Below are 10,939 nucleotides of genomic sequence, written 5' to 3' on the forward strand. Positions count from 1 at the left end.
CAAATATGTTCGGTAAAGTTTGCTTTTCTTTTGAACAAAGAACACGCAAATTACCTCTATTTTTTACCATATTACGTACAACATCGAAGTGACTAAAGAAAAATTCCACACAGCCAAGTCGTATGTGGTTAAAAAACTATTAAAACAAAATTACGCATTAGAGATGCACTAGAGTCAAAATGGCCATCGTAAAGACACAAAGATTTCCCGTGAAAATTAAACAATCGAAGAAAAATTACAATTTATGATCCTGATCTTCAGTAAGGCCAATTAGACGCACTATCCTGTCCTTCGGTTGAAAAATTTACTATACGACTTATGCACAATGTATTCGCTTACTGCGTTCTAATAATTAAATTTTGCGTACTTATTTGTATCATTTCCTTGCATTGATTGAGAAAAACTCTATATGTATAGTTCGGCAGGAACGGGGATTGCCTGACTCGTGTCAAGGCCGCCAGCTAGGCCTTGTAACTCATAATTATCCGGTAATCCCTTCCTGGCCTCTGCAATAATATACTATTATTCACTTAATCAAGTTATCCAAAAATTGTCTATGATCGTTGACTCCATCATATGAATGGGAACGTAAGTACTGGAACATCCTGCTGGACCCACTAGTGAAACCAAACAATGGCACCAACAGTCCCAGGGTATCTATAACCTAATATAAAAAATTGTCGAATCCGAGCCTTAATAACAAGCTGGATCCTATTCCTTTTTGGTGATCTGAATTAGGTCATTAAACTACGCATTATCTGCAAACATGACTAAGTTATAATTAAGAACATATTTTAAATACTTAATAAATGAAAAAAAAAACTCGATGGATGAAAATTATGTACCACAATTAATTCTAATTTTGAACATCAATTTGAGAATGTTCTATTGTTTTTCTCGCTACAATCTTGTAATTCATGTTCATTTGTAAATAGTTGATATAATAATTCTATTGTTTTCGTTGTAAGTAGGTACATTTTTCCTTTACGCGCATAATGTCCATGTGATTGTATAAATTCTGTCCTTGCTTACTCCATCATGAACGGCACCAGTTGAAAACTTCAAACATGTTTTCGTTAATTAAATAATAATTTCAATGATTTTGCTTCAACTTCTGGCTAACAATTATGCGGTAACACTCGTACTTTTTCTTGACTCCTACATTTCCCGGCAATGTAAACTTCTCACCAGCGAGGAACGACGCAACTACTGTAAAAATTTCAAACGGTGGAAATTTTTCCGGAAAAATTCCCGACAAATTTCATATGGAATGTGAGCCACATTATGTTCTACGCTTAGAAATATCTTTTGAAGTTTTATTTAGCGTGAATTATAAAAGAAACTAGTTTATCTAAAGGCCTCTTAAATAGAAAAATGAGATTTAAAATTAATTCACAGCAGCGAAAAAACCTCCAACAACCACACCATCACCACTTGTTATTGGCTCCATCGTTTTCCGGTCTGAATTTCAGAGCTAGCTCATAATGCTATTGTTATATTGTAATAAATAAATGAATATTTGCTTTGTATGTTTTGTTTTGTGTGTCGAAAACTGTTGTACAAAACAATTGTTATTTTTTTCGCTGGATGGTGTTTAAATATATGTTGTTATATGTTTTTATTTTCACACATATCCCCGCACGAGCGAAATCCTGTAACGCGGATGCCATGGACACACACATAGACAACCACAAATAACACCAAAACTCACGAAAGAAATAAATGTAGGTCATATAAATATTTCTCCTGACGCTGAGAATTTAATCCAGGACTTCTGTGTTGCAGTCTAGCACGGCAACCGTTCGGCCACGGAAGCAATCGTATATCTATGTGCTTAGGCACAAAGAATCATCAGGAATAAAGAACCATCTTTGCTTATAAGTTGTTTCTTAGATTGTCTATCAATGGCGAGGCGTCCATATAACTCGATTCCCACCAAGTCCCACCAAGTGGTTAATTTTACCCAGGGAAATAAAGTGTATTATTATCTAGTGTGCTAATAAGTGTTGTGTTTAATTGTCGCCAAGACGCCACTTGTTAGGGCAAGTGGTTTTAGTTTTGCCGCGGGACAATTTTCACGCCAATTTTTTCGCCACTGTTGTCTATGTTTCTCAGGTCTCATTTCAGGTTGATAAACAATACTATTATCATAGGTTTATCGTGAGAAATACTTACTAAAGTGGATTTATAAGATTTACGTTACCGTAAAGAATATGTTTTTAGAAATTACACCTGCCTTCAAACAATGGGAACAATATTTCAGCAATGATAACAAAAAATTCCTTACTATTTTGTTTATAATCAAGTTCACTTCTTTGAGGTTTACTTTAATAATTTTGCCAGGTACGTAAGACATGGACATTTCTACCTCTGGACTTTGATATTTTACGAAAGCATTTTGATAATTGTACTTTTAATATTTATTTTTTTATAATAACAAGTGACGTGACGAACAAGTCGTTCGCCTAGTGCTAAGCGACACGCCTGTCCATATACCATGTGCCTTTACTTCACCAGCACTCTTACCCTTCAAAACCGATACGCAGTAATGCTGACATTACTGCTTGGCGGCAGAAATAGATAAGGTGGCAGTATTTCCCTGGACGAACTATTTTACAAGGAACTTTAGGTACTGCTCCTAAGTACAATGCAATATCTAAAGTAGTTGATTGGTTTGCTGTTAATAACCTACTCCTTAATGAGAAAAAAACAAACTGTGGAAATTTACATTACCCAATGTTAGAGAGACGGTTACAAACATTGTAGTTTGAAACGAAAAATTGAATCTTGTGGATACAGTTGTAATTCTAGGTATGACGTTAGATGCTGAATTGCAATGGGATCCCCATATAAGTAAGTTATCAAAACGGCTCGGCTCTGCAGTGTACGCGATTAAAGAAATAAGGAAGCTTTCAGACGTCGAAACCGCTAGATTGGTTTACTTCAGCTACTTTCACAGTCTAATGACATACAGCATTTTCCAAAACAGCTGCAGTGCCACTCTGAGCTTTAAATCGTAAAGATCTTTGGGGTACTGCCACTGCGCCCGTCACCATGAGACATAAAGTGACAAGTACCATGTGCCTGTAATTTCACCAGCACCCTTACCATTGAAACTGGAACGCACTATTGCTTACATTACTGGTTGGAGGCAGAAATAGGTAAGGTGGCTGTACTTCCCAAGACGAACTGTCTCATATGGAACTCAGTAGAGTAGCAGTAGCTACTGAAATCTTCCAAGCCTTCAAGACATCATAAAATAGTAAGGGTGGTTCTCCTGGAGGTAATCCCGTTGCTCTGCCAGGTGTTATTGTTTGTCACATTATTATAATGAGAACTAAAGAACTGTCCGAAGTCAAAGGTCAGACATTATTACTATAATAGAGTTGCTCAAAATCGGCCTCGGTCTTGTTCTTGCACTTTTGAAAAACCAAGATGGTAGTAAGACCAAGACTGTGACCGACCCTGCAAGCGAGAAGACCGAGTCTGCGAGACTCTAGTGTTTTGCAGTTACATCAAACTCAGACATGGACGTTAGATATTGATGCATTTGTTTTCAAATCAATATCGACATTGATATTTTTAAGATATCAAGCGACGAGTTGGACAAGCCATTCAGAGCTTTAAATCGCAAAGATGTCGCGTTCCGTGAGCGTGTAATTTCTCCAGCACCCTTCACAACCGAAAGGCAGTAACGCTCATACTACTGCTTGGCGGCAGAAATAGGTAAGGCGGCAGTACTATCTGGCCGGACTCTTTCACAAGAATCTCTACTGCCACTAAGAGACATTCCATAGGTAACTATCGATAACAAAACTACGGTTTCTTTTAATAACAAAGTTGGTTGGTTGTTATAAGTTATTGTGTCGATGATTACATTTTGAAGTAGGTTGTTTTTCACTCACATAAGATAATGACGTATATCTGTGATAATAGTGTAGCAAAGAACCAAAAGTATACTAGTCAAGTTAGCGAATTATCAAAACAACATAACACAGGCAGGTCATATCTTGTATTAATAACATACGCTAACTAGTATTATTTCTTTAAGTGCAGGTTTAGCGTACATAACCAACCAATATGATAGTAAAATTTTTAGAAATACTTGATAAAGATAATTTCTGTCATTTGGTTGGACTTTACTATACCTATATCAATTATGTACTAAAATGGAGCTTGTTCTTGCTTTGTTTTAAAATCCGAACGAACCCTCGTTGCCAGCAATAGAATAGTGATATTTTGATAAGTAGTATTAGAAGTAATTATTAGTTTTTTGCTATTCGCGATTGTACAACCATGATTATGACCCCTGTGCCTAAAATGTACCATAAAATGTTTGAAAAAAAAAACGTGATTAAAGTTCGCTTTCATTTCCAATGCTTTCATATCCTAGTATATAACCAGAAATAGACTCGAAATAAGGGCCATCCATCCCTGCCAATTCATCAGGAAAATTGGCCTCACATCACTTTTAAATATCAACTCTCGTTTGAAATCACAAATTAGAAAGCTGAAATAATACAGCGCCAACAACAGACCTGTGTGTACGTCTCCGTATAAACCAAAAATATTCTGTATTTATTGTAATAAAGATAATATCTCTAGCAATGGGTGGTTGTTCCATTAGTGGTGTGCGAAATATAGCAAAATATCTAATTACAAAACAAACGGAATCACATTTCATCAGTAATTAAATTACTTAATTTTTCAATTTTCGTCCATTATAGCAAATCTCAAGTTAAACTGGTCGATTTGAAGTGAAACATTTGACGACACCCGTCAATTGTTTCCAAATTCGTACACGGCAATCGGAGCGCAGTTGTCACCGTAATGATATGGCAGAATAGTTTTCAAAAAAATTAAATGACATTTCGTCTCTATTTCTGGTTATATACTTGATGTTGCAAGACTTACGAGACTCGAGCAGCAAGATCGATACTAAGACCAGGTGCACTGAGGCGTGACCAAGATCAAGACTGGGCTTAGTTTCGTTTTGCTCTTGCATTAGGCATCGCTATTACAACGAATCATAAAAGCTCGTTATATAATACGTTTTGTTTAATGTTTAATAATTTCTGGTTTTTCTAAAGACGTATCACTAACGATTGTAATAATAATCGGTTGTACCAAACTGAAATCCCTTCATGTATGGACTACTGCTGTCACTTTTGGGATGGTTTTGCTAAATACCAACTGGTCACCTTGGATTCACTTGACAAGCGTGTCAAGAGGCTTATAGGCGACTTGCATTTATTAGAGGCGAAGCTGTAGAGCCTTGAGCACCACCGTAAAGATGCCTACTTATCGGTATTCTACAGGATATATCACGGAGAGTGTGCGTTGGAATTGGACGATTTAATTCCGCCTTTACCTTTCCATCACTGGGGTCTAGACGTAGGCTAGGGTTCCACCCCTTTGTTGTGGATATTTTAAGAATTTGCACAAAGCTTCCACATTTATATGGCGAATGGCTATGGGGTGGAATTCCCTGCCCCCGGATTCGTTCCCCGAACGTTATAACTTGGACCTTTTCAAGTCGAGAGTGAATAGGCATTATTTTAATGTGCATGCTCCATCGTCGACCACATCGTCACTTTCCATCAGGTAAAATGGAGGTCAAATACGCACTTATATTTTATAAATAATAATAATAAAGAGCGTTGTAGCCTAGTGGGGGAATGGTTTCCTCTCTCTTGAGGGGTCGAGGGTTCTAAACAATCTCTAAGTTTCGTGCGTTTGTTTTTAGTTGCAATACCTCGTTTATTATAAAAAAAATCGGTGTAATGAAACCTACAAGTCTTTGTAGTAGACCTCCAGATTCACATCTGGAGGTCTACTACATGGTCGGACATAGTGCGCTAGAGGCACAATATTTTCTTCAAATATGAAACTCGTTTCAAACCCTTCACCCTTTTTTTTTAAAGAAAAGAGGCATATTAATTAAACTAACAGATAACTCACGTATGCCAAGTTTCGTCGAGTCACCGCCCGCTGCGGAATCTCGTGATTAAGGACCACGGACTGGTTCGAAACATGTCAATAAAAAATTTTACTTAAATACCTGAGCTATTCGTTACTTTAGTTATTAAATATATTTCAGTCTCTCGATAGCAGTGGCGAGGAGTCCGTATAACTCGATTCCCACCGTCTTATTACCAAAAGATTGTAGGTACTAGACAGCGGGCTTACCCGAACTCTTAAAAACTTATATTCAAAATATTCATTAATAAATGCGTGATAACCTGTCCCGATATATCTCAACCAATCAACGCGAGATACGGTCTGCGGCTTCTTTTCATTCATGAAATATACGTGCTCCCATTAAAATAAAGAAATGGCGGCCGACAAGTCGGAATAAATCTGGTTATAATCGAATAGCGAATAGCTTATTCCAACCAATTACAGTTTTTTTAAAACTGATTTGTTTTAATGTCATAATCGTTGCCAGTTGTAAAATATTCTTAAAATAATGTGACAAAAATGTTGTGATAACAAATTATTACAAATGGTTAATTTATATTTTGTAAATCTTAACGATAAACAGTGTTACTTATGTATCTATATCTGTTTTGGGTGTTTCCTTTTAATAGTGCTACGTAAAGAAATTCATGATAATTTGTAGGTTATGAAAATAGCAACACTTAACATTCACGAGTGTGTTTAATGATTCGGTCTGGACCTTTTGGAGGGAAAAGTGTCGTTTTTATTTTGACTTTCAATTATTTTGTGAAATCTAGTTTAAAGTGGAATAGGATAGTGCTATTGTGCCTTAATCGAAGATTAAAACGCGAAATTATACGAATCTCGAACTAAAACTTTAAGGAATCCCGAGTCAATCTAAGCACGCCGCCTCAAATTGCCTATCCACTTTGTGGCGGCCATATTTACAGACACATAATTAAACTTCATGTTTAGGCTGATGGCTTTGCCAAAGCCTTAATAAATTAAAAAAAAAACGAGTGTGTTTAATAACAAACTTTCGTATCGAAACGGGCGGCATAAAAAGTAGTTAAATTACTTTAAAACAATAGTTATTTTATGTGTAGATTAAATTAACCAGTGAAATAAAGTGAACTAGTATCTTGTGTGCTAATAAACGTTGTGTTTAAAAAGGTTTTAGTTAATGTGTTTTTTGTTTTTACAAAAAATTAAAGCCATAGCTCGGTATTTAGAAATCGGTTACAATTATCGCAGTAATTACGTAACATACACACAAAAATAAGATTCAGACGAATTGAGTACCTCCTCCTTTGTTGAAGTTGGTCAATAACGTTCATAATGTATTTAATATAATGAACAATATTGCTGTAATTGTACGCGACTCTCAAATGAACGTCCAGAAAAACACCAGATGTTTCAATAATATGAACAATCACGCAAATACCTCAATCCTCTAAATATGTTTTTGTCATATGTTTCATTACGTGTCACAAATGAGGCCATATATTATATTGGTACTTAAATATTTACAATATCTAATTAGTTAGTTTTGGAGTCGGTACCGGCCATGGCAATTTACTGCATAGCATTAGAATCCATTAAAGATTTGTTTTATTTCCTCGACTGGCATCGACTCCAAAAATAACTAATTTGATATTATCGAGTTCTTAGGTTTTCGCGATTGTTACACATAGGAAATGAAACTATTTTTCCGGATTTAAATCGAAAACATATAGCTAATGTCGATCACAGTCGCGTAAACAAGTCTGCAGTCTGCGAGCATGTCATGGATAAACCTACACATTCAATGAAGTTTGACAAACTCCAGGTCCTTGCAAAAGAAGCCCGTTATCTACCCAGGATGCTGCGAGAGGCCATTGAAATTAAAAGACTGTAGTACTAATTAATATGTTTTAGTTTATTCTAATTTCTATTAATAATTAATAATAAATTAAACAAAATAAAAATTCATTCAATAAAATAATTTGTAAAACTTAATGTAGCGTCAATTGGAATGTTTTCTTTGTAAAATTAAAAATAAGGTATTTAATTAATAACTATTGTAACTATAGTGAAAAAATATTAGACATAACTGGTTGAAGACTGTACCACCTCAGTCAATCGTGACCATGGGACCTGTAAAGGGCCCGAAACGTCGGTTTGTTTGAAAAAAACAAATATACGCGATTTAAATCCGGAAAAATAGTTTCATTTCCTAATTTGATATTGTAAATATTTGAGTGCCAATATTTTTTTAGTGGTAAAATAAAACTTCACTTAGGTAGCAAATACCAATAATAATATTTTACTATAATAATTAAATGTAGCGGCCATTCTTACACATTCGGCGTCCTCAGCCTAATTACCGTAGCCATTGTTTTTTCTCGCTTGATTATACCCAATAACATTGAATTATGAACAACTTTAAGTTTAATTATCAATAAGGCTAAATGGCATTAGAATAGACAAAGTAGATTTTTGAATTATTAAGAAATAAATATTTTATGGAAACGGCAATTAAATCCACCGCTACGGTAATTAGAATGTTCAAACAATTTGAACAAAAACCGACTATTTCTGACACAGCTGAATTATTATTTGTATATTTTGCTACATTTGTTTTATTTCTACTGATACAAATGCCGTTTTTAAAATGTTAGCTTTATCCCTGCTACGGTAATTAGATCTAATTACCGTTTCTATAAAATGTTTGTTTCTTAATAACTCGTAAACTACTTTGTCTATTCCAATGCCATTAAGACATATTGACAGTTAACCTTAAAGTAGTTCAACTTCAATGTTATTAGGTACAATAAGGGAGAAAAAACAATGGCTACGGTAATAAGGCTGAGGACGCCGAAATGGCTACGGTAATTAGGCTGAGAACGCCGAATGTGTGAACGGCCGGTAGATAGATTGGTTAATAAGTTTTTTTTTTATAATATCTAGTGACGGGACGAACAAGTCGTGCGCCTGATGGTAAGCTACACGCCTGTCCATAACAGTTACAGTGCCACTCAGAGCTTTAGGTTGCAAAGATCTGAGGGGCACTACCACCGCGCCCGTCACCCTGAGACATAAGTTGACAAGTCCCATTTGCCTGTAATTTCCCCAGCATCCTTCAAAACCGGAACACGATAATGTTGACACTAGGGGAGAGAGGGGGAATTGCGGACACCTAAGCGAATATCGAAATAAAAATCATATTATCAGCGTTAATCAGTAGTTATATTTTTTATAATAATTAAACCTTACAAAATTACTATAATCTTTTATCTTTAAATAATTAACAAATATACAATTTAAAAGAAAAACTAAAGGCTTTCTGTCCGTAATTACCCGGTGTATGTTGGGTAAATGCGGAAAGTGATCGTTAGATTAATGTATTTAAAACTTTAATTGGGGTTATTACGGACGTCTGGATTTGCCCCAAGTCCCAAGTCTGTAATTGCCCCAATCGTAATTTATTTAATTGCATAATATTTCTAATGTTATGCTAGCATGTACGATTTTCATATTCTTACAGTTTCGAAGATGTATCTTATAAATATTTATGACAAACGTAACATTTCATTAATTCTCACATAACAGCGTATACACGGCACTAAAAATAAAGTAAAATTACATCAAAACACATGAAAAACGTCTTTAGCACTTATTTTGAAACGCGTGCGCGGCCTCTCTCTTTGACAACTTTCCATTCACTAACGATGGTGGATGTGATCGAAAGATCACCATAGCGGTGCGCAGGAGGAACTAGGCTTCTAGAAATGATTGCGTCTGAAATTACCCCGCGTCCGTATTCACCCCACTCCCCCCAACTGCTTGGCGGCATTAATAAGGTAAGGTGGCAGTGCTACCTTGAACGAACTTCACAAGGAGTCTTTGACAAGGAGCTCTACTGTTACCAACAAGTTATTATAATAGTGTACAAAGCGAAATGCAATTGTTGTCGTTTGGATTAAATCTCTATTTTGTGGTTTTTGAAGTTGGTTATTTAAAAAAAAAGTTTGTTTATTACGTATAAAAGTTATAGTTTAAAAAAAAGTTCGTGGAATTGTATGTATTTAAGTTTTATTGAAATATGTTACCGGGAAGTAAGTGAATTGAAGGAATTCTTTTAAATGTTTGAGAAAATTCTAAATTCTGTAGTTTTTCTTGAATTTTAGAAGTTTCACCATAAATAATTATAACGTTTAAAAAAAACAAAAGTTTATTTGTCGAGTTTTATTGAAATCGGTTCACGGGAAATGGGTGCAATGCAATAAACCGAATTCATCGCTAAATTTACCATCTTTAGAGCTGGAATATTTTCATCAAATTTGAATGGTGGTCCCATGTAAATGAGAAGAAACTGACATCTACTGACACCCCTATCCAACAAAAAAGAATCATCGAAATTGGTTCATAAATTTCAGCGTAATCGCATATCATATATAAAATAAATAAAACAGCAGTAGAGGGAACCTCCTCCTTTTTCTGAAGTGGTTAAAAATAAACACCGATTAAAACCATTATCAATTTACATTATATTTTCACGACAAACTATAACAAACTTACCTATATACAAATCCAGGGGTTTTTTCACTGAGAAATCTTCACTAGGAATGTCTTTGAATTATCACGCACAATTCCAAAACTTTTTCCGAGGAATTATTGTGGCACAGCTGCGCGGGAGTTGCGGTTGGACTAGCTACGCCGTGCGCGCGCGACACAATACTGTTTTTGCTTGTTCGAGGTATAAGCGATCTACTAGTTTTAGTAACATTGTGAGTTTAACCACAGGTTTTAATACGATTAGCCTAAGGTTCAATTTATGGAATAGAAGCGAATTTTTGTAACGGCATTGTACATATCATAATTAATTTATGGTTAATCGTGAAAATTACAAACTACATACAAAACAAAATTGTCTGCGGAATGCGCGAGAATTCTCGAGCATGTGCGAGAATTCCGCGAAGATCGTTACAGAAATTCGCTTCCATTCGATTATTAAGAA

General features: G+C 35.4%; 1 protein-coding gene across 1 annotated transcript in view; it reads right to left on the reverse strand.

Moving 5' to 3' along the window:
* Positions 1-10,619, reverse strand: part of LOC113240628 (solute carrier family 26 member 10) — a 118,025-nt gene extending 107,406 nt beyond the window's left edge. The window contains exon 1 of the mRNA XM_026477968.1: positions 10,501-10,619. The gene's annotated coding sequence lies outside the window, so the exon portion shown is untranslated. The remainder of the gene's footprint in view (positions 1-10,500) is intronic.
* Between the last annotated feature and the right edge of the window lie 320 nt (positions 10,620-10,939).

The sequence above is a fragment of the Hyposmocoma kahamanoa genome, unplaced genomic scaffold (genome assembly GCF_003589595.1).
Source record: "Hyposmocoma kahamanoa isolate Upper Pololo Valley unplaced genomic scaffold, ASM358959v1 160, whole genome shotgun sequence".
Lineage (NCBI taxonomy): Eukaryota > Metazoa > Arthropoda > Insecta > Lepidoptera > Cosmopterigidae > Hyposmocoma > Hyposmocoma kahamanoa.